Below are 26,842 nucleotides of genomic sequence, written 5' to 3'. Positions count from 1 at the left end.
TATTCCTATTGAACATGCACGTTCTACTGATGTGCTCAAGCATAATTCTAATGCACTGTTCCATCTCTATCTCAAGCACAGCACTGTGTATTTAGTAAGCACTAGATACATACATGTTGGATGAATGAAGGAATATTGGTATTTGGAGACAAATTTGCAAGATTCTAATTAAAAAAGCCAAGCACAGGACCTGCAGTCAGTATGAAGAAGGCGGGGCTTCGGTTGTGGCCACACCTGCCGTACATGAGGTGAGAATCTGGGAATCACTTTCTGGGGCACTGGAGCCCCAGCTCTTGTTGCAGAACCCAGAGCTCGCCTCTTGGTCCCTGCGCTTTCCTGGCAGTCCCCAGCCAGGCCTCACCTTTGAGAGTTTTGCCTTGAGAGTGGCCTAAGAGGATTCTGGTCACTCTGCTTATGGCCTCCAGTCCCATGATGTGTGCCCTTGTGAGTGCACTCACATTACACAGGCTAAAGAAAGCCCTTAGGCTGAGCATGGTGGCTCATGCCTATAATCTCAGCACTTTGGGAGGTTGAGGTGGGTGGATCACCTGAGGTCAGGAGTTCAAGACCAGCCTGGCCAACATGGTGAAACTCCATCTCTACTAAAAATACAAAAATTAGCCAGGCGTGGTGGCGGGCGCCTATAATCCCAGCTACTTTGGAGGCTGAGGCAGGAGAATTGCTTGAACCTGGGAGGTGGAGGTTGTAGTGAGCCGAGATCGCACCATTGCACTCCATCCTGGGCGACAGAGTGAGATTCCATCTAAAGAAAAAAAAGAAAAAAAAAAGAAAGCCCTCTAGTGCATGGACATTTCTGTACTCACATTACACAGGGAAAAGAAAGCCCTCGATTGCATGGACATTTCTGTACTCACATTACACAGGGAAAAGAAAGCCCTTGATTGCATGGACATTTCTGGCAAAAGTTGCTTCCTTTTCCTCGTTAGCTTTTTTCTTTTCTGTTGTAATGAGAGGATGGGAATGATGCAGTAAGAAGCAGTGAGGTCCCCCTTCCATTTCTGACTGCTGTGGCTCGTGGCCTGTGTGACACCGTGTGTGGGAACTTTTAAATATCAGTGCAACTCTCCATACAGGGTCCTTTAAGATACAAAATAATATTTGCCACAGTCTCCATAAAGCTTTGCAAAAAATCTTTGGAGTAGCAATTACTTCCACTCAATAATATCGTTCCCACCCCATGATCAAGTGGACAAAATTGAAAAGAGGCATATTCAGGTTCTTTCCCAGTTGTGCAAGCTGAGAGTCGCAGCCATCTGAAAGCCACATTTATTTCTAGCACTATGGATCCTTTAGTGGATTTTAAAATTTGCATTAATTTTATGAATGATATCTTTTTAGAAAATATATCTGAATACAGTACTTGTATTTTTAAAAGTTTGGACTAAAAATGCATGTATATTTTTTCTAGTTTACAATCTTCTTTCCTAAGTCATCTACAATAATAGGCAATTGATTTGTATCTTATAGGATTGAGAAATGATTTAGTTTTGTAATAATATAAGAATGGATGAAAATGAGCATCATTTTATTTCCTTATAGCTCACAGGTAGAGTATGTTTCTAAGATATTAAAAAACGTTTTGAAAGAGATGTGTGCCTCAGAAGAAATAAAAGGAATATTTTTCACAGATACTAAAAGCTACAGTAAACATCTATAAAACAATAACTATGAACCAATCTACACACTGTGCCAAGCTGCCTCTCTCTGTAACCTTTAAAGAGTCCTCCAAGAGAAAGCCCCACTATAAAAATGATTGGATTTGATGCCACCGCCATAGTCTGGAATGTTCTTCAATTTTCATACATAGATGCAGAAATAGTGGATTTGGAGAAATCACTAATAATGAATGAAAGGAGGCTTTCTTCTGAAGCATCAAACTTCACGACTTCCTTAACTGCTTATACTTTTAAATCATTTAAAACACAAATTACTCCGGATAAAAGTAATCATCTATGTGTAATTCCTTTGTGGAGGCCATTCTGAAATAGTTTTTCACCCTCTATGAGGAATTTATTAACCGCAAAGAAATTGCATAAGACCACCCATCTCATTTGAATGAGATCTCTGTATTGGAATTCAAGTGAGAGGCCAGCATTTACTCACAAAGCCAAACAACCCCCATGGGGGATTCTTTCTAATTGTGCAAATACCAAATAGCTTCAGTTTGTCAAAGTCACTTAATACTGTTTTAAAAACCAGCTCGAAATGCTTAAAGTCCCTGGAGAACGGTGACTTTTGAAAGCTTTCCTTTGCCATGGACTGAAGCAGGGAGGGAGTGTGGACTGTTCAATATTCATGCCGATTCACACAGAGAGCCTGTCCAGATGCTCATGTCGAGGGGAGCAGGAGCTTCTGAAGAGGGAATTCATCCAGGGAACAAAAGCATCAACCTCTGCCCCCATTATGCTGCCTTGGGATTTTAAAAAGATTACTCTTCCAACAGATGGGCCTTCGTGTGCACCTGGTCATTGGAAAAGCACCTCCAGCTAAGTGCTGACTGGATATGCACCCAGTGCTGAAGGAATGATCCTCTTTTACCTTCATTTGCTATTCTGTTTCTCCTCTCACCCTATCCAGCGAAAAGAACCTCAGAAACTTCTATTTGTTTTTTTTCCAATTTAATTTCCCAAATCATTTGCTCATATGTGCACAAGAATAGTGAGGTTAGTCACAAATCCATACTGTTCCTTTGTGGGGGGTAGGGGCTTGAGGGGGTGGGAAGTGGGAGCTAGATGTTTGCCAATTGTAGGTTTAGTTACAAAAGAATAGAAGGAAAGGGATCTTTTCTCATTGCCATATCAAATTTGGTAGAGGTGCCAAGCAAGATCTAAGTTTTCTACATAGGCTCACATGTCTGTGTTTCTCTGGAGCTGTTTTATTTCTTACTGCAATATGATGGAATACATAAAACAATACTCCAACACTACCGGGCAGAGAGTCAAACAAAAAAGATCCTATTGAAAAGCCTATAATTGCCACTATATTACCTATAGCCTTCTCTAGTTTCCTACTTACTACTTAATAGAAAATATAATCAATTTAATAGAAAATCTGCTGTAAGGAGAAACTCAAGAAAGCTTAGGTATAATCCTCAGGAATTAATTTTAATCCGTGTTATAGAATGCATATTCAAAAAGGCCTTGGCATTCAAAAATCTCTTGGCCTTTCAATAAATAAAAAGAGTGGTTGTTCAAATATAGAAAACAACAGTGAAAGGCTTGAACTATGAATGTACCTCTACATCTCTATACATACAAACTGCTCAGTTACTAGGCACAGACAGACCACAAAAGGTGCACTAAGCTACACAGCAAAATAAATGACTAACACCCAAAATTAGTTTCAATTTTTATTATGAATGTCCAAAGTGACAGCATACTGTGAAAATGCTAGGTTCTCATTGATTAAATTTCAACAGACCACAGACTACAGCATTCCAAGCACTTTAATTTTTGACAGAGCCAAAAACAAATAAAAGAATGATAAAAATATTCTTTTGGGTGTAAAGAGTATTCATATTTGAGTTTTTGTATTTTTTTCTTCCCTGCAGGTATTGTGAACACTGATAATTTCCAAAACATAAATTCTGGTCTGGATACTTGCAGCAAACTTTTATAATCTCTGCCTGGATAAGAAGCTAATAAGAAATGTACTTATAAAGTATGTTTACGATACAATGTGATATGTTTGTTCATCTTCATTTCCTTATCTATCCCATAAGGCTTCTTGTCTACCACCTGGGTACCTGCTGTTGGTAATAACAGGACAGGGAGGCTGAAGTGAAACACTCAAAGACTGTACTGAATCCTGGATTTTCTGAAAGCTGCATTTACTTTTTTTTTTTTTAATGAAAGCTTAAGACTTTCAGTATTTGAGAACATTCAAGGAGATACCTAATGATAATGGATTAAAGCCACCAATCAAGAACTACACAGTCTACACAGATTGTGTTCAAGAAAAAAAGCCTTGTTTTACTAAAGCTATGTTTCTAGTAATCTGTAGGTCCAACACAATATGACTTTCTTTTTCCCCCCGAAGGGTTTCCTTGCCATCTGTCCTTTCCATCACTGGTACTGGATGAGCTACAGATGGAGTCTGTTGCCACTGATATTCCAATCAAATCTGGTCCTGGGAAGTGGGTATCTCTTACAGATGCAATACTGTTCATCTGAGTGGATCCCCAAAAAGAACAATTATGAACTAGAAACTCATAGAGTTTGTGTTTAAAATTTATAAAATTAAACCTGCTCCAACAGGTAATACAGGAAGGCATGCTTGCAACCTCTGGATTCAATCAGAAACAATGCCTGAGAGCACAGAGCCTTCTCAATAGGTAACGGCGGGTTCCTTTTAACGCTTCCTTAAACAAGATCCGATGTGATGCACATTAGAACTTTGAAGCACGTCTGTCTCATTTATTTCTACAAGGCCTGGGACACAGGAAGCTGCCAGGACTTCATTCATCATCATCTTGCCTGTTGACAAAAGGAACAATAACTGGTCATCACTGGTCAATGGAATAACTTTTCCTAGTTTTTTCCAAGATCATTCCTAAAGAAAAGATGGTGTCAATACAACAGCAAATGTTTCAATGTTTGATGAATTTCTGTGCTCTAAAATGCCATGCCTTCTTCCAACAGAGCAGGAAGAAACACGTCATGCAGTGTTCATTGCTCTCCAAATGCTGGAATGGTTCAGGAGACAGCCCCGTCCTGGAAGTCAGCTGACCCAGGCTCCACACATGATTCTGCCAATGACTAACACAGTCACCTAAACTTGTTGGGCCTTGGTTCCTTCACATGTAGACTAAAAGGCTTCAGTGGAGCATGTCTAAAAAGAAGGCCATCCAGTGCTACCTTTTAATAGGATCATATGGTCCTGCCTTCTTAGCTCCTTACAGAGCATAACCAGGTATGACCATCTCAAGCTGTGGCTTACAAAATACCTACACCTGGGTGTCCGTGGTCCTCGTTCAGCTTGGAGTTGAGAACCAGGTGAACTTCCAGAGAACTTTCAAAATATTAGCATCTTGAAGTCCATTAAAATCTTAAATGATAGCGTGATGGGTACAGAATTCCGAAAATACACATCTCCATGTTTTCACATCTTTTGCTGTATTAAGGTCAAAGAAGTGTCTTTTTTTGTCCCTGTTGGCTTTCTTAAATTAAGAAATAATCGCATAAAAGCTGAAAAATATATTCATAACGACATGGAAGCATTCTGTAAGAGCCTACTATCTAGTTATATAATTCAACCAGTTGGACTAGTTTAAGTAACTCCGCCAAGTAACTTTACCAAGACACATGTCTGGTAGCAGACATGGGACCTAAACATAGTAAGTCTCACCCTAAAATGAATACTTTTTTTTTTTTTTCCTTTGAGATGGAGTCTTGCTCTGTCACCCAGGCTGGAGTGCAGTGGCACAATCTCGGCTCACCGCAACCTCCGCCTCCCGGGTTCAAGCGATTCTCTTGCCTCAGCCCCGAATAGCCGGGACTACAGGCAGGCGCCACCACGCCTGGCTAATTGTTTTGTATTTTTTAATAGAAACAGGGTTTCATCATTTTGGCCAGGCTGATCTCGAACTCCTGACCTCAGGTGATCCACCCACCTTGGCATTCCAAACTGCTGGGATTACAGGCGTTAAGCCATTGCGCCCAGCATCATTTATTTTTAAGGCATCCTGTCATATGTGACAAGAAAGGTGGCTGAAATATTTTTCGTCTTTCTACTGTGCTTTTGGCATCGAGGGAAACGTGTGATGATCCATACAAAACAAAACTGGTGCCAAAATATCATCTATTACTTTGGATTATTCTAAGTGTTTGCTAATGAGTTTATTCTTCAAACTTAAAAGCTACTTAAACAAAAAAGTTGACTTAAAAGCTACCCAAGAAAGAAAAAGGCAATGAAGATAAGATAAGCTCAGTCATTTGACTCTCAATAGCAACAAGATTAAAGTTACAGAGTCATTTTCTTAAATCTGGATAAGATTTGCCAGGTTGTAACCGGATCGGGCAGTTGTCCACAGCAAATCAGTATTTATGTGGTAAAGGCACAGAGATCACAATGGTGAACAAAAAGAAAATGATACAAATTCACTCAAATTATGGAGTGGGGACCTGTAAAATGATCTGTAAACACAGGCACATATACTAACACAGACTAAATGTGTGTTTCTTTGTTGCCAAATAAGAGAAATAAATGTTTCTGTCTCGACAAATGAACTTAAAATGTAAGTAAAATTTATTATGGGATTCTGGCAAGTATTTTTATGACCATGGCTTTCTGGGATGATTTTTTGTTGTTGTTTTTGAGACAGGGTCTCACTCTGATGCCCAGGCCGGAGTGCAGTGGTGCGATCTCGGCTCACTGCAACTTTTGCCCTCTGGGTTCAAGTGATTCTTGTGCCTCAGCCTCCCGAGCAGCTGGGATTACAGGCACGCACCACCATGCCTGGCTAATTTTTGTATTTTTAGTAGAGAAATGTTGGCCAGGCTAGTCTTGAACTCCTGACCTCAAGTGATCTGCCCATCTCGGCCTCCCAAAGTGCTGGGATTACAGGTGTGAGCCACCATGCCTGGCCTCTGGGATGATTTAGTATATACTTTAAGTGCCTGATGGCATCACTACAAGTACGTGTGAAATGATTCCTCGCTGAAGAATGTGGGTATTGAAAAGGAGAAATGCAAGTAACAGTACAGAGGCATGGAGATGACGGGCTTGACAATGTCTCTTGGAGAGTGCTTTAGTTTGCAAAGGCTTCTCATGTTTGTGCTCTGGTCCTTACAACAAGGGAGTCAGCTTCCGCTTGGGGAGGCAGCTGAGATGAGCGAGCTCAGGCGACCTGCCCAAGGCTGGTGCTCACTTTTGAAAAAACAACACCAACAAAAAAAACACTGTCTCTTGCTCCCAACACTGAATACTGATGAATTTATTATTTCCTATGTTCTTCATCTCTTCTGCATAGTGTTATTACTACTATTGGCACTCATATAGTAAGTGCTTTATAACAAATTCTTGCAAAATGGATATAACAGAACACGATGACTGGAGCTTGCATGATATGTGATTAATGTCTCTGCATAATCAGGACTTGCAAAATAGATATAACTATCTCCACAAGGAAAGAAACTGAGGGTCAGATATGTGCTTTGCCCAGTGTCTCATGGCAAATAGCAGAGCTAGAATTCTGAGTCTATTAGCTTTCAATCCCCAGTTCCTGCTTTCTCCATTGTGCATGGTGTTTTGGCGTATGCTGAGCCACTAAGCAGACACCCACTATATATGCTATGCAACTCCATTTTTAGGTGTCAAACCCAACATGAGCTGCTGCATTTAAAGCCTACTCAAGTGGCTCATGCCTATAATCCCAGCACTTTGGGAAGCCGAGGCAGAAGGACTGCTTGAGGCCAGGAGTTCAAGACCAACCTGGCAACACAGAGGGAACCCATCTCTACAAAAAAACAAATAAATAAAGCCTAGTCTCTCATACACACTCAGCTACTCCAGAGATCTGTGAAGTATCTGGATCAGAGATCCATGCTGAGGGGACATGACAAACAGGTGGGCTTATTTCAAACTCCATAAATAGCTATAGTTCTTATGAAGAAGTGCATCCTCACAGAGTCAAGGACCACCCTTTGTAAGCAGTTACCAGTGTGCACTGAGCTCCCATAATACTAGCTCTAACTTCATAGTAAATAAGCAGTAGGAGGTCCAAATCCCTACTTTTGAATGGGAATATGGTGCAAAGGGTAAGACCTCTTTGAAATAAATTTGAGAAGTGGTAGTGTCTGGAGGTAGAAGTAATACCTGGAGGAAAATGAAAAATTTTAGAACCAGTTTTCTGCAGCACAAACTGCCATAAACAATGTATTTGCTATAACTGTCCTCGGTTTCTAAATGCATAGTACAGTGATTCTTTCATAAAATGGACGACAATGAAGGCAAATGGAAATGAAGGTGCTGCTCAAACAGATGTCACTGGCTAGCAGTCCACTGGTGTCAGGTAACTTACATCGCTTATTTAATACTGCCAAACAGCCCTGAAAAGTATTAGGCTGGTGCAAAAGTAATTGCGGTTTTTGCCATTGAAAGTAATGGCAGCTGGGCGTAGTGGCTCACGCCTGTATCTCAGCACTTTGGGAGGCCGAAGTGGGCAGATCACGAGGTCAAGAGTTCGAGACCAGCCTGGCCAACATGGTGAAACCGTGCCTCTGCTAAAAATACAAAAATTAGCTGAGCATGGTGGTGCATGCCTGTAATCCCAGCTACTTGGAAGGCTGAGGCAGAAGAATCGGTTGAACCCAGGAGGCAGAGGTTGCAGTGAGCCGAAATGGCACCGCTGCACTCTAGCCTGGGTGACAGAGCAAGACTCCATCTTGGGAAAAAAAAAAAAAAAAAAAAAAAAGGGAAGTAATGGCAAAACCACGATTACTTTTGCACCAACCTAGAGGAATTCATTAATCTCACACTGCAAATGAAAAAACTGAGGTTCAAAGGGGTTAAATAACTTAGCCAAGATGACACACCTAGAAAGTGGCAGAGACTGGATTTCAAGCTAAGTATGCCTGACCCCAAAATTATATGCCTTTTCTTTCAAAGACTGCTTCCCCTACATACCTCAACAACCAGACATGTGGGCAGTCACCCTACGCTGCAGCCCATGAGACTGTTTCTTTTTTTTTGAGATGGAGTCTCACTCTGTGACCCAGGGAGGAGTGCAGTGGCGTGATCTCGGCTCACTGCAACCTCTACCCCCTGGGTTCAAGTGATTCTTGTGCCTCAGCCTCCCAAGTAGCTGGGATTACAGATGTGCACCACCATGCCCGGCTAATTTTTGTATTTTTAGTAGAGATGGAGTTTCACCATGTTGGCCAGGCTGGTCTTGAACTCCTGACCTCAGGTCATCTGCCCACCTCGGCCTCCCAGAGTGCTGGGATTACAGGCATGAGCCACCATGCCCAGTTGAGACTGTTTCTTGATGAGGGCCCAGCAGTGCTCAGGATTGCAGGGAGGCCCAACTGCTTCCAAAACAGCGACATCCCCTCCCACCTACAGAAATCCAACTAAGGGACAGTGGCCAGGCTTCCAGGTCAATTTCATGAGGTCATAGAAGAGGGACAGAGGGAAAGGACCTGGCAGAGTGGCTCCTCAGAGAAACAACCACAAGGGGCCAATTGCATGAAGAAACATTGAGTTACCTTCAGTTTTTGTTTTTTAGAGTCAGGGTCTTGCTCTGTCACTCAGGATGCAGCAGAGTGGTGCAATCACAGCTCACTGCACCCTGGAACTCCTGGGCTCAAGCGATCCTCCCACCTCAGCCTCTTGAGTAGCTGGGACTACAACAGTGCACCATCACACACTGCTAATTTTTTTTTTTTTTTTTTTGGAGACAGAGTCTCTGTCACCCAGGCTGGAGTGCAGTGGCGCAATCTCGGCTCACTGCAACCTCTGCCTCCCAGGTTCAAGTGATTCTCCTGCCTCAGCCTCCCTAGTAGCTGCAATTACAGGTGCGTGCCACCATGCCTGGGTAATTTTTGTATTGTTGGTAGAGACAGGGTTTCACTATGTTGGCCAGGCAGGTGTCGAACTCCTGACCTCAGGTGATCCGCTGGGCCCAGCCAACTTCAGTTATAATGTAAAGGTTCCTGTGATCTAGTTATCATCTGCCCCCTTAGCTGATTTCCAAATGACCTATTAGCAGGCTGTAAACTGCGTACAGCCTGAAGAATCATCTATAAATTACAGCTGAGAAAGAGAAGGCTAGGAGGACAATATAGAGATACCATCTACAGAGAGGCTCTGACTCTTTTAAAATTAATCTCCATTTTCCCCTGGTGAAGGTCTTATCAGAGCTGCCCTGCCAGTAATCAGCAAAGCTGGCAACTGGCATCCAACGTCCTCCTCTTCCTTTGCGCTCCACAAAAGATGAAGGCGTGTGATTAAGAAGCCAAGAGACAGAAAATCCACATGAGTGATTTGTTCCAGCACTAATAACATTGGATTAATAACCAGTGGGCTAAAAACATGATGGAGTAGTACCAAGGAAACTCGGTTTGAATGAGGGCCTCTCCCAACCACATTCAGTTCCAAGCCTCAGCCAGCCTGCCCTGCCATGTGGAAGGGAAGGTGCCAGAGTCGCTCATGGATGCCAGAACCCAAGCTGCCTCCTCCAGCTGATCTGTTTGGTCAGCCCATATGGGAGCAGAATGGCTGGCACCGAGCTGGAAGTATCAGTGTGTGCAGACACGTTTGAACATAATTTGCTAAATGTTTTATTGTTCTGTAGTTAAAAACCTACTTAAAATGTGTGGAGCTATGTCCCATTAGATTAGAACAATATGAAGTCATGTCTTTTCAAGTACCCAGTGTTAAGAATAATTACAATAACATCAAGGCAATCATTTCCTATTAGGGAAGTTTATTCCTGTGATGGGGGATACCCAGGACTCCTCTGTTAACTGAGATCATGTTTCCTGCCTCCTGTCCACACGTGCATCACTCACACGATCCTTGAGAGTCCCCAAAGAAGTGACCTAAGTCTACCACTACGGAAAGAGGGATCCTATGAGCACGAAATCAGACCTTAGGAATTGCAAGGCACAAGGCTCTCATTTTAATACCAGAAAACAAGCTCAGAGGTTTTACACTTGCCCAGGAAGATACGATTGAGAATCCAAGTGATGCTCTGACTCTTGGTCCTACAATGCCCCTTGTTCATTTTGTTCAAATATCTCAGATATTATATCCTGAAAAATTACATCATTTGGCATGAATAATCCAAACACTACGTGAACTTTGGGACCATGATGGATTGAGCCATTTCCATAAATGTTTTCTGTTTTTGTTTTTAGACACTTATGGCGGCAAGTTTCCGTAGGTATTGGGAGTCCGGTGTCGTGAGCTGGTGAGAGGGAGGCATGGGGTCCCAGAGCATAGGGTCTCAGGGCATGGCAGAACCCCTCCAGCAGGACCATACATGGGGAGGCAGGTGAGCACACAGGGGAGAAGCATGCACTGGGGATCTGGAATCAGATGCGCTGGGTTTGCATCTTTGGTTTTGTTCATTAGGCGTGCACTCCTTGGGCAAGCTCCTTAGCTACTCCCACTTTCCTCAGTTGTCAAATGGAGATTAACACCGCCCCTGAGGCTAACTGTGGGGTTGAGTGAGAAGCTGGAAGGGTACCCATTCTTCCTTCTGCCAGCCGCGTTCTCAGGCCGCCCTGGGGACCAAGGGGACAGCAGAGATGACACCTTCAATGACACATGCAGTTACAGGAGCAAGGCCGGGGTTTCCCGTTTCCTCCTTCTGGGATGCTCTGCCCTCTCTGCTCTACCTTGAGGGGGCTCAACCAGCCACACCTCTCTACCTAATGCTGCCACCTCTGCCAGGCCTTCCCAGTAGGTAAGGCTGCCCAGTCACGAGCCTCCCTTGGTCATGTCTCCGAGGAGAGCCCTGTTCAGATCCCCATCTTCCCCCTCCTTTCCTTGACTGGGAGCTCCTCTGTTATTGATTTAAAAGGTGATGAAAGAGGCCACCACCTTCTCATAGGTCCGGTGGCAGTGAGTGTGCTGACCACACACTCTCCACCTCCCTGGCCACTAGGGAATCAGGATATGCCCTTTCTCCACTCTGCTCCCCAGCCCCAGAAACTAAACAGGCTGCCTCTTTCCCCCTCCACCTCCCAACACCCTCCCTCTATCTCTGGGCCATTCCTACTTGGATGAGAGAATCACAAGTAACTAGGAATCAAGACACATGTGTTCCAAAAGAAAGTCAATGTCCATGCTCCTGTCGAGGTACAAGAAAAAATCCAAGGAATTTCGGCTAACAGCGCACAGAGAACCACACCTGATTGTTTTTGACTACGTATGACCTGACAATTCTGTACTTTGACACCCTGACACTTTGACACTGGCCTTCAGGGCGGGGGTTGGCCGATAGGACAAGAAGCTGCAAGAGAAAGAGGACAAAAACAGGTTGTTCAAGGCACCAACCACTCTGTCACCTGACAGCAGACTGCCATGTTGACAGGCTAGGAAAGTGAGAACGTAGACTCCCCACAGCCAGGGCCAACGTCTGAATTCATCTTGGTAAGATTAGACTCCCAGGCATGGGGCTTAATGGCCATTCAACATTCAATGAAATGGAATAACACTAAATAGCTATCCTGGAAGAGGAAAGTCTACCTGCTCAGCGCGTAATCATTCTAGGCCATTTGTACAAGGCAGCTTCATGACACTCATTCCATTGGCAGTACAATCACCTCGACTGCTTGGAGGCCTTCAGACTGCAGGCTGATGCTGAGAGCTGATGCATTTTACATGAGAGCTGACTTCAGATCCTTCTCCTTCTAGCTTAAAGGTGAAAAGGTTTGACTTTAAGTTTCCAAGAACAAATACTGTAAGATTAATGCGTGGCAGGTCACATGATGTGCTGCTGCTCTCACTTTAAAATCTGGCATGTTCAAAATTTTTTTTATTGAATTCAATTTAATTTTATTTTATTTATTTTAAGATACAGTCTCATTCTGTCATCCAGGCTAGAATGCAGTGGCGCGATCTCAGCTCACTACAACCTCCGCCTCCCGGGTTCAAGTGATTCTCCTGCCTCAGCCTCCTGAGTAGCCGGGACTACAGGCACATACCACCACGCCCGGCTAATTTTTGTATTTTAGTAGAGATAGGGTTTCACCATGTTGACCAGGCTGGTCTCGAACTCCTGACCTCAGGCGATCCTCCTGCCTTAGCCTCCCAAAGTGCTGGGAATGAGTCAAAGTGGTGGCATGAGCCACCGCACCCAGCCTCAAACTATCATTTAGTAGGATGCATTCTTACCCCTTGAAGACTAGAGTGAAAACTATCAATATTTTTTTTTAGCAGAATTGAACCCATCAGATGAAAATTTTTAATAATTTTAAATGTTAACTTTAAAAAACTTTCAAGATTTCTTACAGGCATGCCACATTTATGCATAAAGTATGCTCTAGAAACTCAAGGCATTAATTAAATCTTATTTTTAGTGTGCTGGAAGAAGTCAATGTTCGAAGAAATCCTATTGTTAATCTTTTTGTAGGCAAAGAAACCTTTCAAAAAGTGAACAATCACCCATTTTAAAAAAATCTTCAAATTTCATATATCCAGTTTGCCGAAACAAACTCAATCTGGTGTCCTCAGCTGTCTCCACAACTGAATTGGAGAGACTATATGGCCGCCCATTTGAGCAGATGCTATTTTTTTTTTTTTAAATAGCTGAAGAAACTCATTTGCAAACTGAATTAGTGGCAGAGAATTGACATGACTTAGTCAAGGAAATGACAAGCCACTCACTTTTCTGGGATGCCAGAAAATGCAGCCCAAGGGACAAGTGACCCCTGGAATATCTAGGACAGGAATACCTACCCACAGCCCTGGGTGGTGCAAGGTTAGGAGGGGACAAACGGCCAGAAAAAGTTCTTGCAGGGACCATGCCCAGCTGCCCTCGATGGGAGGACTCAGCTATGCCTTCACTAGATCTTTACTTGTATGCATATACTTACAGAAACCAGGGCTTCAAGTCTGTAAAGTGGGCACAAGGTAGCAAATACAATAATTAGGGTTATTTTTACACTTAAAACCACAGAGCAAGGACGACTCAGCTAAGGTTCCTACTATCTCTAACATACCTAACAATCACGTTAGTGAAAGACTATACTTGAATTGCACGTCTCTCTCTATTTTTTCTTTAGTGGAATAATAGTTTTTAGAAAGGCACAGTGTTGGCCGGGTGCGGTAGCTCATGCCTGTAATCCCAGCACTTTGGGAGGCCAAAGCGGGCGGATCACCTGAGGTCAGGAGTTCGAGACCAGCCTGACCAAATGGCGAAACCCCATCTCTACGAAAAATACAAAATTAGCCGGGTGTGGTGACGCATGCCTGTAATCCCAGCGACTCAGGAGGCTGAGGCAGGACAATCGCCTGAATGGAGGGAGATGGAGGTTGCAGTGAGCCGAGATCACGCCATTGCACTCCAGCCTGGGCAACAAGAGTGAAACTCTGTCTGGAAAAAAAAAAAAAAGAAAAGAAAAAAAAAAAAAGAAAGGAACAGTGTCTTATTTTAACAAGCTCACTGAGAACTCCAAACATGATCCAAATTAATGAACCACTAATAGATACTCTTTTTCTACAAACACAGCAGATTCACGAACAGTTGTCTTGGGCAGATCCAAAAGGAAAGAATAGAAAAAGACATTATTTTTTTTAAAAAATGGGTGGCTTTCCATAATCATATTCCTCAGAGGCCTCGGCCAGGATTTGGGACAAGAAAATCGAGGCCCGGGCACAGTGGCTCATGGCTGTCATCCCAACACTTTGGGAAGCCGAGGTGGGCGGATCACCTGATGTCAGAAGTTTGAGACCAGCCTGGCCAACATGGTGAAACCCAGTCTCTACTAAAAATACAAAAAAATTAGCTGGGCGTGGTGGCGGGCGCCTGTAATTCCAGCTACTCGGAAGGCTGAGGAAGGAGAATCACTTGAACCCAGGAGGTGGAGGTTGCAGTGAGCCAGGACTGCACCATTACACTCCAGCCTGGGCAACAAGAACAAAAATCTGTCTCAAAAAGAAAAGGAAAGGAAATCTCTTCCTTTGAAGTGTTTGAGAGCTGAGGTATGCTGAATCTGCAACCCAGAGAGAATTCCCTCGCATGCTCAGAGGTGAAGAGCACGCAACATCCGCAAACACACCTCATACACAACACCCCTGGCAGGGCGCGTGCACTCCATCACTGTCCAGGCCTGTACCTCTTCACGGAAGCCCTTGACATTTGTGAGGGACACATCTCAGATATTAGCAAATCCCCAAATTACAAATCCCATCATAGTATGTAATACCCCCCTCTTAAAATAGGTAGGCAATGATGATTTAAAAAGGCTGCGGTAGCCAGGCGCGGTGGATCATGCCTGTAATCCCAGCACTTTGGGAGGCCGAGGCGGGCGGATCACTTGAGGTCAGGAGTTTGAGACCAGCCCGGCCAACAAGGTGAAACCCCGTCTCTACTAAAAATACAAAAGTTAGTTGGGCATGGTGGTGGCACGCCTGTAATCCCAGCTACTCGGGAGGCTGAGGCAGGAGAGTCACTTGAGCCTGGGAGGCAGAGGTTGCAGTGAGCTGAGATCACACCACTGCACTCCAGCCTGGCGACAGAGCAAGACTTCATCTCAAAAAAAAAAAAAAAAGGCTGCATGGGGTGCGGATGGCAGCAATCAACGAGGCTGATTCACCCACCTGAGTGACACATGGCCACCCACCCGCCTTGCAGTCAATGCTATTCACATGTGTGCCTTAGCAAAATTAGAATATTACATTATGTGTTGGTTTGTAATAGCTGAAGCCATAAATGTTAGCGCCAGGAATGCCAAGGTGCTCAGGCATTAGTTTGCAATTAGTTCCCTATTTTTCAAGCTAAGAGTCCAACGTGTAAAACATGAGTAGCCAGCAGCTTGGGTGGAAGCTGAGTTGGCCCAGTCCCTTAGAGGGCCCTATATGTTCCTGCGTCACAGCCTCTGCGATACGGGTTGAAAGCCACTCATCTAATATATAACGTATAATTGTTTGGAAAGGCTCGTTCCGAAATGATTTTAAGCACTACCGATGAATCTGTTCAAATCAGGGAGCAGTACAGATGCAACATGCCCCTGGATCCGCACAAGAAATCCCAGAGATTCCCTAGGATGACACTCTCTTCTTGTGAACTATGGGACATTTTCTTGATTGAAGGGTAATGCACCTCAGGACTGCTCATTGCTTTTTGGAGCCAGATCCCTGTCAACATCAGGCACCACATTCTGGCAGACTGAAATGTTTCCCTGGGCAGGAAACTGTAATGTGTATTGTGGGAGAGCTCGATCCACTTTACAAACACTAAGTCAAGATGAAATGACCGCCTCCATTCAGTGTCAGGTGTTGTAAAAATGTCAGAAACACAAGTTGGCTCTTTCTCTCCCTTCATCATATATACACTGAGAAATGGGCCACAAAAAAATGTTAAGTTGTAAGTACAGTTATCATTTGTATGCAAGTGCTAAACAAACTGTATAGTAAATGGACTCTGTGTGCCAGTGGAAAGGCCGACCCTTTACCCGGCACTCCATCCACCACGAGGGACTGCAAAACTGGGTGACACTGGATTGCAAGGAAGGACAGGGTTTGGCCAGGCATGGTGGCTCATGCTTGTAATCCGAGCACTTTGGGAGGCTGAGGTGAGCGGATCACCTGAGGTCAGGAGTTCAAGACCAGCCTGGTCAACCTGACGAAACCCTGTCTCTACTAAAAACACAAAAAAATTAGCTGGGCATGGTAGTGCACATCTGTAATCCCAGCTACTTGGGAGGCTGAGGCAGGAGAATCGCTTGAATCCGGGAGGTGGAGGTTGCAGTGAGCTGAGATCGTGCCATTGCATTCCAGTCTGGGCAACAAAGTGAGACTCCATCTCAAGGGGAGAAAAAAAAAAAAGGGACACGGTTAGGTGTTCTTCCCTTAAGTGGCTTGGCTGGGAGACAGAGGACTAAGAAAATATTCCAACAGGTCCCAGGACAGCTTCAGCACAGCCCTGACTGCAAACTGTTTATAAGAAAGTGTTACACAACCAGAAAATTATGGCCATTTTCTTTTTTGTGATGTTTTCTTAACAGAGAACTATGTATCCCCCAACAAGGGGCTCTATCCTAGTGTGGCTATAGCTGTTTGTGGTCTTCTCATTGCAGGTCAAATGGGAGGAACCGTCTGCAAGGGCATAAGATGAACTCAACCCGGCAAAGGGCTCCTTTGCATCCATGACCCACAGTTGGGTTTGAGCTGTCAGCAAAGTTCATGTGGGGAAATCATCTCAAAAGGGCCTGATGGCCAAAACCTTTGTCAAAACTTTTGGCTGTCTTTCTCTTCAGAATAATGACAAGCTAGAATTTTTTCCCCTTCTGTAGCTCACTCTTTGGAACACCTCCCAGGATGCTCAGTAGGTATTGCTTTGGAGAAGGTGGACATAGCAGGAGCTGGATTTTGGCAGACACAACACAGGGCAACAAGGGTACACAAAGCGATGAGACAGGAAAGAGGAAGCTCACTGCTAGGAGTCACAGAATAACACGAGGAAGGCCCAGGGAACAGGAAGTCAGCATTTGTGTGCCACAATTTCATCTGCATTATTTATCTATTTATTTATTTATTGAGACAGAATCTCACTCTGTCACCCAGCCTGGAGTGCAGTGGTGCAGTCTCGGCTTATTGCAACCTCCACCTTCCGGGTTCAAGGGATTCTCCCGCCTCAGCCTCTCAAGTAGCTGGGACTACAGGAGCATACCACCACACCCGGCTAATTTTTGTATTTTTAGTAGAGACAGGGTTTCGTTATGTTGGCCAGGCTGGTCTCAAACTCCTGACCTCGGGTGATCCGCCTGCCTTGGCCTCCCGAAGTGCTGGGATTACAGGCATCAGCCACCATGTCCGGCATTATTTATTTATTTTTTGAGACAGAGTCTCACTCTGTCGCTGAGGCTGGAGCGCAGTGGCATGATCTCAGCTCATTGAAGCCTCCACCTCCCAGGTTCAAGGATTCTCCTGCCTCAGCTTCCCAAGTAGCTGGGATTACAGGCACGCACAACATCTGGCTAATTTTTGTATTTTTCTGTAGAGATGGGGTTTCACCATGTTGGCCAGGCTGGTCTCAAACTCCTGGCCTCAGGTGATCCACCCGCCTTGGCCTCCCAAAGTGCTGGGATTACAGGCGTGAGCGACCGCGCCCAGCCTCGTCGCATTATTCTTAACATCATGTATAACCATGCTTCAGGAGTCTCAAAACTGCTGGCAGTAAGTTCTTGAGTGGAACCAAGGGATTCATATAAATATTATGTCTATTCATTTATTTCTTTCTTAAGAAAAGGAAATTAAACTCGAGGTATAATTTAGACGGGGCAGTATGTTAGCGTTTGTCTTTAAAAAATTTATATCAAATCCTCAATTACATTTCAAAGTAATCATTTAAAGATTATCTCAGTGGATTTATTTTTGGTTTATTCTGTGACTCAGGCCTCTAATGTCTCTGGTATTTCTCAAACTGCCTAGGCAATTTTTATAGCAAAGTTACAATAAAAACATGGTGGTGAATATTAACTCTGAAAAGATAGACTCATTTCTCATTTTGTACTTTCAAAAAGATTTTCACTACAACTATTTTTTTTTTCACTACAACTTTTTTTTTTTTTTTAATCCAGGACATGTTCTCATCTGGTCACTACAACCACTTAAGTGGCTCTCTCAGTGGAGTTAAAATTTTACTTTTGCTTTGTTACATGTAAAAATGAGACTGTTAACCCACTCTTAATAATATACATGTTTTGGGTTGTTTTTCTAGTAATGAGGTGGGCTTTTACTGAGCCATCTCTATCTCTTTAGAAAAATCCTCTTTGGGTCCAAGATATTTTTTCTCTTGCAAAGAAAGCAACACATCTCTTACATAAAATAAAATCCACAATCCTCATTTTCTAGCAGTAAATTCTAAGCCACCCCCCCTCAACTTCCACATGCATCTGCAGGGTAATGCCAGACCATCTGAGAGGGTGTCTCGAGTCATTCGCTAAGCTTGGTTGCAATGATAAAGTCTGAACCTGCAAATGATTTGTTTCAAATAATAAATCAGAAGGGCTCAAGGTTATTCCTGTAATAGTCATTCTTATTTATATTTAATGTTTTCTTGGGAGGGAGAAAAAGAGGTGGAGTTTAGGGGAGAGTTGTGTATACAAATGCAACTCCCCCCTAAAGAGTTCATGATATGAATTTCATGATATGTATTTCAGTCCAAAAAAAGTTCTGAATGAAACTCAGCTCTAATCAGCGGTACTGTATTACCAGGGGCAAGGCTGACATTAGAGCTCAGATTTCTTTTAGGAAAACTATACAGAACGTTGAAAGGTCCTTGCATGTGGTCAATGTATATCAGGAAACTAGGGGGTATGGTTGCCAAATGTAGCAAATTAAAAATATGAGAAGTAATTTTCAGCATACATGTATTCCAAATATTGCATGGGACATACTTATACTAAAAATTACCTGTTGCATATCTGCAATTTAAACGTAACTGGGTATCCTGCATATTATCTAGCACTCTACTAGGGAGTCGAGGACCAGATACCTCAAGGACACTGAACTAGCATAATAGGTTGTGTTCATTTCTACGGCAAGATGGGGGTGCTCCAGAACTGAAGATGGTTTTCAGAAGTTTATCCTTTACTATTTACCCCTGACTGTAAAAATATGCCCTTTACATGTTCTCTCCTTTTTTCCACCAGATAATAATCGTTAGCTTACGATACACATGCCTGGGACTGTCCTAGAAGCTGGAAACAAAAGGTGAATAAAGCCCCACCTCTGACCTCTGGAGTGGACACACGGGTGGACAGACAGGGTGACACCAAGTGAGCAGAACCACGCTGTAAGAAAAAACTGATTAGGGGAAAAGAAAGGATGGGGGCAAGGCATGGCCCTGATTTGAGGTAGGATGCTCTTTAGGGCTTTCTCTAAGAGAGAAAACGTGCAAGCGCTTGAGGAGTGTGAAAAAGTGAAAGGAGAGGAGAGAGAAGGGAGGAGAAGAAGAGGAAGAAGAAGTGGTGGCTGACCTGTGCAAAGTGAAACACTCTGGAGCCATCTGGTATCGAAAACCAAGGGCCTTCAGGCCAATGCCATAACGCATAAAATGAGCAACCTAGGCAGTGGAGATGGGTGTCTCCATTTAGGAAAGAAAGCCTGGCCTAGAGTGTAGTTTTGGCAAGTCAGTAGTTAACATTGCTTTCAAATTGTGTTAAGAAGGTAAACCTGTGACCTGGAAAAATATTCCCTGATCTCCTACAAGCATTCCCATTTTGGGTGGGAAGGAATGTGTGTACAATGACTAGTCCAAAATGTCCCCAGCAGAGTAATCAGCGGATCCCTGTCTCTTCCTGAGAATATGTCAGAAACAAAGTTCCCATGGCTCTTGAATCCCTTCCCCTGTTCAAAGGGACAAGGACAGACACCTGACTGTAGGTTGTGGTCACAGCAGCAGTGACGAGAACCAGGAAGGCTGCCATCATTTATCAGTTATACTTAATGACACTGCACCTCTGGCTTGTACAAAGTTCTAAGGAAGGACTTTGATATTAACAATAATTGGCTGGGCACAGTGGCTCACGCCTGTAATCCCAGCACTCTGGGAGGCTGAGGCGGGCGGATCACTTGAGGTCAGGAGCTCCAGACCAGCCTGGTCAACATGGTGGAACCCAGTCTCTACTAAAAATACAAAAAAAAAAAGGCCGGGCATGGTGGCGGGCGCCTGTAGTCCCATCTACTTGGGAAGTTGAGGCACGAGAACTGCTTGAACCCAGGAGGCAGAGGTTGCTGTGAGCCGAGATCAAGCCACTGTACTCCAGCCTGGCTAACAGAGCAAGACTCTGTCACAAACAATCAATATTTAAAACAATAAACAAATCCTTAAAAACTTAAAAAATATTAAAATGTCTATCCTTATCACCTTATCTGAAAAGAAGATTTTAAAAGCTTTAAGGAAAAAATACAGCTCACTTTAACCTACAAAAACATGCTCTGGGCCAGGTGTGGTGGCTCACGCCTGTAATCCCAGTACTTTGGGAGTCCGAGGCAGGCAGATCACAAGGTCAGGAGATCAAGACCATTCTCAACATGGTGAAACCCCGTCTCTACTAAAATACAAAAAATTAGCTGGGCATGGTGGTGCATGCCTGTAGTCCCAGCTACTCAGGAGGTTGAGGCAGGGGAATCTCTTGAGCCCGGGAGGAGGAGGTTGCAGTGAGCCGAGATCACGCCACTGCACTCCAGCTTGGCGACAGGGCAAGACCTTGTCTCAAAACAAACAAACAAAAAACCGTGCTCTGCTCTCTGGCACCCAGGAGTGTGGGCATGCAAATTAGGCCTATGGTCTCCTTGCGGTCTCCTTGTGCTGCCTCTCTTCCTGGGGCCTCTCATTTCAACCGAGTTCCTCCCTGAAGGATTAGAATGGGTCTCATGGAAGAAACTAGGTTGAAATTGATACCTTTGTCATACAAGATAACCCAAACTTTCCAGTTCGAATCATACCCCTAACAAGGAGACAATCTCAAATAGCACAGCTTTTACACCACCAGTGCGGAAGGAGCATGTGATGATTTGAGTACCCACACTACACAAACAAATAAATGATAGAATGAGGACCACATAACCTTAGCTCCAAAGGGGCCTAGGTGTCTTCAGATCAACGTCTCCTCAGATCCCTGAGTTGTCTCTCTAACTTCCCTGAAGGTGACCTTTGTCCAGGGGGTGTCTCCAGGGTCAGGGTCTCTCTCCCAAGGCCTCCATTTTTTTTTTTTTTTTTTTTGAGTCGGAGTCTCACTCTGTTGCCCAGGCTGGAATGCAGTGGTGCTATCTCAGCCCACTGCAATCTCCACCTCCCAGGTTCAAGCGATTCTCCTGCCTCAGCCTCCTGAGTAGCTGGGACTATAGGCATGAGCCACCACACCCGGCTAATTTTTGTATTTTTAGTAGAGACGGGGTTTCACCACGTTGGCCAGGCTGGTCTCGTGACCTCAAGTGATCCACCTGCCTCAGCCTCCCAAAGTGCTGGAATTACAGGAATGAGCCACCATGCCCGGCCCAAGGCCTCCATTTTCTTTTCAGACAGAGCCAAAGGCTAAGAAGCTCAAACCTACACCCTATGGTGTTACCAAAGATACATCCAATCCCTCAGGTGCCCGTCGCTTATTTCAAGCCAGTGGCCTTAAAATCCCTCAAATGCTCTCCAGGGTGAGCATATTAATCCATATATATATATATATATATATATATATATATATATGAATGAAATCTCAAAGTATCTACGGCATTCTCCAATGGATGCACTCAAGATTTGCCCTTCAGTGATGGAAACTGGAGCTCATTTTAAAATTTCAGATGTGGTCTGATTTGTGGGGGACAGAGTAATATTGTTAAGGTAAGGCTTGTTACCCATCTCAGCTTGAACCATATTCTGCTACAGAGGTCTAAGTCTTCCTTACGCTTTTGTAGCCACGTTAATCTGTACTGACTCTCCAGCCTCTACCTCCTCCTCATGGGTCACAACTAAATAGCATTTTATCACACACTCAGAACAACTGAGTTTTTTGGACCTAGGTACCGAAGTCATCCAACGTTTTAGTTCTCTCTTCCACCTTCACATCACCTGCAGGCTTAATGAACATGTCTTATATCCATGTCCTTATTCACATTGGTAATAAATCAGTTGAAGAGGGCAGGTCTGAGGTTACAAATCTCTGTCTCCTTTCAGCCCTTTTAAATGGATCTGTGACAATCTCAAGAGTGCACTGAGAATGACAAACCTCCACAAGCGATGGTGCCCCGCCTTTGAAACCCACCTGCCTGCCTCCCCAGGGCAGACCTGTAGCCCCTGGTTCTCAGCTGTCCTCAGCGTCCCTTGCTCCCCACCCCCCATTTTGTCTCCATGCTCCTTTTTTTTCAACCAGCTGGGCTTGTTTCCCTCCCTCTGACCAAGGCTGTGGCTTCTGATCTCTGCTCTACAACTCTTAAGCCATGGCCAGGTAAGGGGGTGTCTCACCTCACTCTCTACCTCATTATGAGATTGGGGTCTGAAGTCCACCCTTGCAGCCCTCCACCCCAGGGAGACATAGGTCCATTAATCGGTAGTTTGAGTAGCATGGTGGGTATGAGCCTGTGGGGCTGCACTGCCATCCAAGCCCTGTTTCTCCTGCCTTTTCACAAAGAAATGTAGTGCCTTTCTCAAATACCTTACCAAAATCCTGAGACAGCATCTACAACACTTTCTCATTCATCATTGAAGTAACCCTCTTTTTCAAAGCTGCAATCATTTTTTTTGGCAGGAACTGTTATTAGGGATCCTCTGCCAGTTCCGCTGTGGCAGAGGATCCCTTTTTAACAGCTGAAAAATCATTTAATTAATTCTTTTCAGCACTCTCTGGGAATGATGACAAGTTCACTGGCCTGTAATTCTAGGAAGCTAGCTTTTTCTTTGCTTGAAAATCAAAACATTCGCCCACTTCCAAGCATCAGAATCCTCTCCAGCTTGCCACAGTTCCTGTTTGGCAGCAAGTTTGAGGCCAACCTGGATGTTCTGGTTCCCAGGGAAGTCATTTTTCAAGGTAACAGCAACTTTGAGAACAACTAGGGACAATCTCATCATCTTCCCACCTATTTTAGGCTTTAGCTCCTTCTGACATGGAGTTCTGGCTTTGTCATTTATTAACATAATGCCACAGGCACTTGTTTTTACATAAGCTTCATCCTCAAACCAACTTCCAGCCTCCTGATTTGCCTGTACAGTTCTGTACCTCTCTTCCACATTCTTCTTGAATTAGGTAGGAGTCTGCCTCTCCTGTGCTGGTCCTTTCAGATTTGGCCCGTCAGAGAGTAGACTGTGGGCACAAGAACCTCCTTTCTTTTTCATTAGGATTATATGTCACCTTACACATACTACCAAGATTATACTGTGAGTTTATCATCCCTCTTGTGTCAGCTTTTGCAATGATTGGAATGTCCACCCATCTGAAACTCATGCTGAAACTTAATCCCCAACGTGGCGCCATTGAGAGGTTGGGCCTTTAAGAGGTTGATTTGATCATGAAGGCTCTGCCCTCATGAATGGGCTAATCCATTCATGGATGACTGGATTAATAGGTAATCATGGGAATGGGACTGGTAGTTTTACAAAAGGAGGAAGAGAGACCTGTGCTAGCACACTCAGCCCCCTTGCCCTGTGATGCCCAGGACCACCTCAGGACTCTGCAGAGTCCCCATCAGCAAGAAGGCCCTCACCAGATGCAGCCCCTTGACTTCTCAGCCTCCATAACTGTAGGAAATAAATTCCTTTTATTTATAAATTACTGTTTTAGGTATTCTATTAAAAGCAACAGTAAGCAAACTAAAACAGCTTTCAAATTCAAAACTCTGTCCACTGAATTCATCTCAGAAGCCTTTGAAATCTGTCTTCCAAAAAATGTTCTAGTAAGAGCAGCACTTTAGGTATATGTGATCAATGACATGTATTATGCACAGTCTTATACTTGAAAACACCCACCCATTTGCTTTACACTCTGCCTCTGCGATGGCTTCCCATCAGCACCCCGGACAGATGGGCATCATTATCCCCATTTTCGAAGAGAGTAGGCCTATGGCTCAAGGCAACGTATTGTGTAAGTGGCAAAACCAGGCTGAAAGCCCAGCTCTGGGGACTCCAGAACGAATGATGCCTCCTCTACTCTACACTGTCTGGTACTCTTTAAAACCATTTTCGTTTTGCAGTGTTTTATTCTATATGGCAAACAGAATTCTCCTGTTTTTTTAAGAATAAAAAATGCTCGGATTTAGAATCATGTGATTTATTTTTTTCCATACTTACCTCTATCTTATACTATTTTCTACAGTATGCATTATTTGTATGATTTAAAAAATAGGATCATAATGAAAAAATAAATAGGAATATTCTGAGGCCCAATTTTATCTATATAAAGGGACAGATAAAGACTCTTAAAATTTAACAAAAGTTTAAAAAATTACAAAAGGAAAATTTTGCAAAATTGAGAAGCTTCATAAGTGGAATTTTATTATAAAAATGGGAGAGAGATACACTTGCTTATTTTTTAAAGAGGCATCTAGTTGGGTGGATTGGGTGGGTGTGTGGACAGGACTGGCTAAACTTAGGTCTCCGTCTCATACCACGTGGCCACAGGTCCAGGGAGCCTGGGCTGACAACTCTCTTGTGTGCACCCATTTTAAACAAACCCCCAAATAGATGGGGTTTAGAGTTGGCAGGCAGATATGTCCAGGACTGGAGTCTAGCTTCTAAAGTGAACAGGAGCGATGTTCTGTTTATCACTCCTCTGCTATTCAACTCCTTCATGGGAGCAAGTATGACTAATGTATGTGGGCACACAGTGGACCTGGGCCCATGTGCTTTAGTAAATTCATTACCTAATTAATGTGAACACGTGGGGAGTTTTTCTAAATATATTCTAACAACATACACTGATTATATGTGCATTGTATAAATCTCATATGTACAAACTTGAAACATGGTTTTAAAGGAATGTGGAAAATTCTCAGGCATGCTGAGACCTATCCAGTGTTAGTTAGTTAAAGGAGAGAATCAGGACTAAGACCTAAACCCTACTCTAAAAAACTTAATCTAAATTGTTTTTAGACTACTGAGTTAATTTAAGTAGCTTAGTTCTAGTCAAGGCAAGTCTCAGTTTGGAAATCAAGTGTTCATGGTATACACTACAAATAGGAACATTTGACAATTGAACAGTTATGTAGATTCATATGTCTATTTCATATTTTAAAAAGTTACATAGATCAATGATTTGGCAGCTGGCTGAAATAATTCCATATTTAAAAATCTGTTGGGTGCATCTGTTAGCAGTTTTGAGTTTCTAATGCAGACTAACAATTTGGTGATAGCAAGCTGTCTTCTTATTAATGTTACAAAAAACACTGTATTTCAAGATTTTTAGAAGGGGAGCCAATATTTTCTGGGATTTAGTTAAGTGAAGCATCACCATATCTTTTGCCTTTCATAAGTCTCTCATGTCTAGGATTAATAAGCAGTATGTCTTGAAAAGTGTTATCTGACTTTCTAAAAAAGATGAACTGGGACTCATAAATAGGTGGCTGACCTACATTTACTCTTTCCCAGCCTAAAAGATAAAGTCATTTAAAAGATGTAAAACTACCATCACATTATATTTACATCATTCCCTCTCTCAAAATTATGGGATTTCCCTTGTCCTTTGCTCTTAGCCAAGTTTGAATCAAAGACTTAGGAAACATTCACCCTCCCAAAGAGGTCTATTTAGTTTCCTTGGCTTGCTTCCCCACCCCTCACAGCCATCTTTTTGTAAAATCACATCCCCTACCATCTTCAAAAGCCTTGAGACTAACCTTCCTGATGAAGCTTTTTAGCTGGATCCCTCTTAGCCACCAGATGGGGCCCAGGGAGTCGCAGACAGTATACCACGCACATGCGGTTTCCATGCCTTCCTGCCTCCTGGACCACTGCACCCAAGCTTTCAACTGGAGGAGGGCAAGGTCTTTTCCTTAACTTCTCAAGCATCCAATACAATGCCTGGCCACTCAATTATTTGCTGGGTTAACAAATAAGTGAACAAAGCCTACAGCCCAACTGATGACCAACATGTGCTCATTTTTTAGTTTCAACATTTCCTTTTTCTACACTATATCAAATAATAATGTAGAACATCTGAAATTCTACACGAATGCATTTTTAATTTGAAAATGAAAAAAAGGAGTAGAAAAAGTCTCTTATAGTCTGACACATTTTCTACTTCATCTTACAGTTTTTAGTTTATAAACTGTCATGTCTGTGAGAGTACAAGCTTTATGAATGTAGAACTAATGTCGTATCCAAACTTTATCGACTATAAAACCAGTGTAGTGTCATGCACAGGCACCCGAAAATTATTGAAGGAATGCCTAGAAGGCTGGGCAGGATGTTCTTTACGTTTCTTTGGTGAGAAAGAAAGAAGAGGCAGATAATTAAAGAGAATATGTTTATATGCAAAAGGCTATCCTTGGGTGAGAAAGAAGATGCAGACAGTTAAAGAGATTATGTGTATGTACAAAAGGCTATTACTAGAATTACTATCAGAACAAGCAGTGAAAAAGAGGAAATGAGGAGCACAAAGTGGGCATTATCTTGGGAAGAAAACATGGGAAGTGAAGTATCTTTCTTACATGCTGATCTAGGTAG

The 26,842-nt window shown here is 43.4% G+C and overlaps 1 protein-coding gene across 12 annotated transcripts in view; it reads right to left on the bottom strand.

The window, feature by feature from the left end:
• Positions 1-26,842, bottom strand: part of SCAF8 (SR-related CTD associated factor 8) — a 259,488-nt gene that overhangs the window by 80,344 nt on the left and 152,302 nt on the right. For 6 of the 12 annotated variants that reach the window (XR_008625802.2, XR_010112542.1, XR_008625798.2 and 3 more), the window contains one exon: positions 3,358-4,496. The exons of the other annotated variants lie outside the window; for them this stretch is intronic. The gene's annotated coding sequence lies outside the window, so the exon portion shown is untranslated. Of the gene's footprint in view, positions 1-3,357; positions 4,497-26,842 lie in introns of those variants that run through there. 12 annotated transcript variants of the gene reach the window in all.

The sequence above is a fragment of the Pan paniscus genome, chromosome 5 (assembly GCF_029289425.2).
Source record: "Pan paniscus chromosome 5, NHGRI_mPanPan1-v2.0_pri, whole genome shotgun sequence".
NCBI classification, from domain to species: Eukaryota; Metazoa; Chordata; class Mammalia; order Primates; family Hominidae; genus Pan; species Pan paniscus.
The sequence above is the reverse complement of the archived record's forward strand: the minus strand, read 5'-3'. Positions and strand labels throughout refer to the sequence as shown.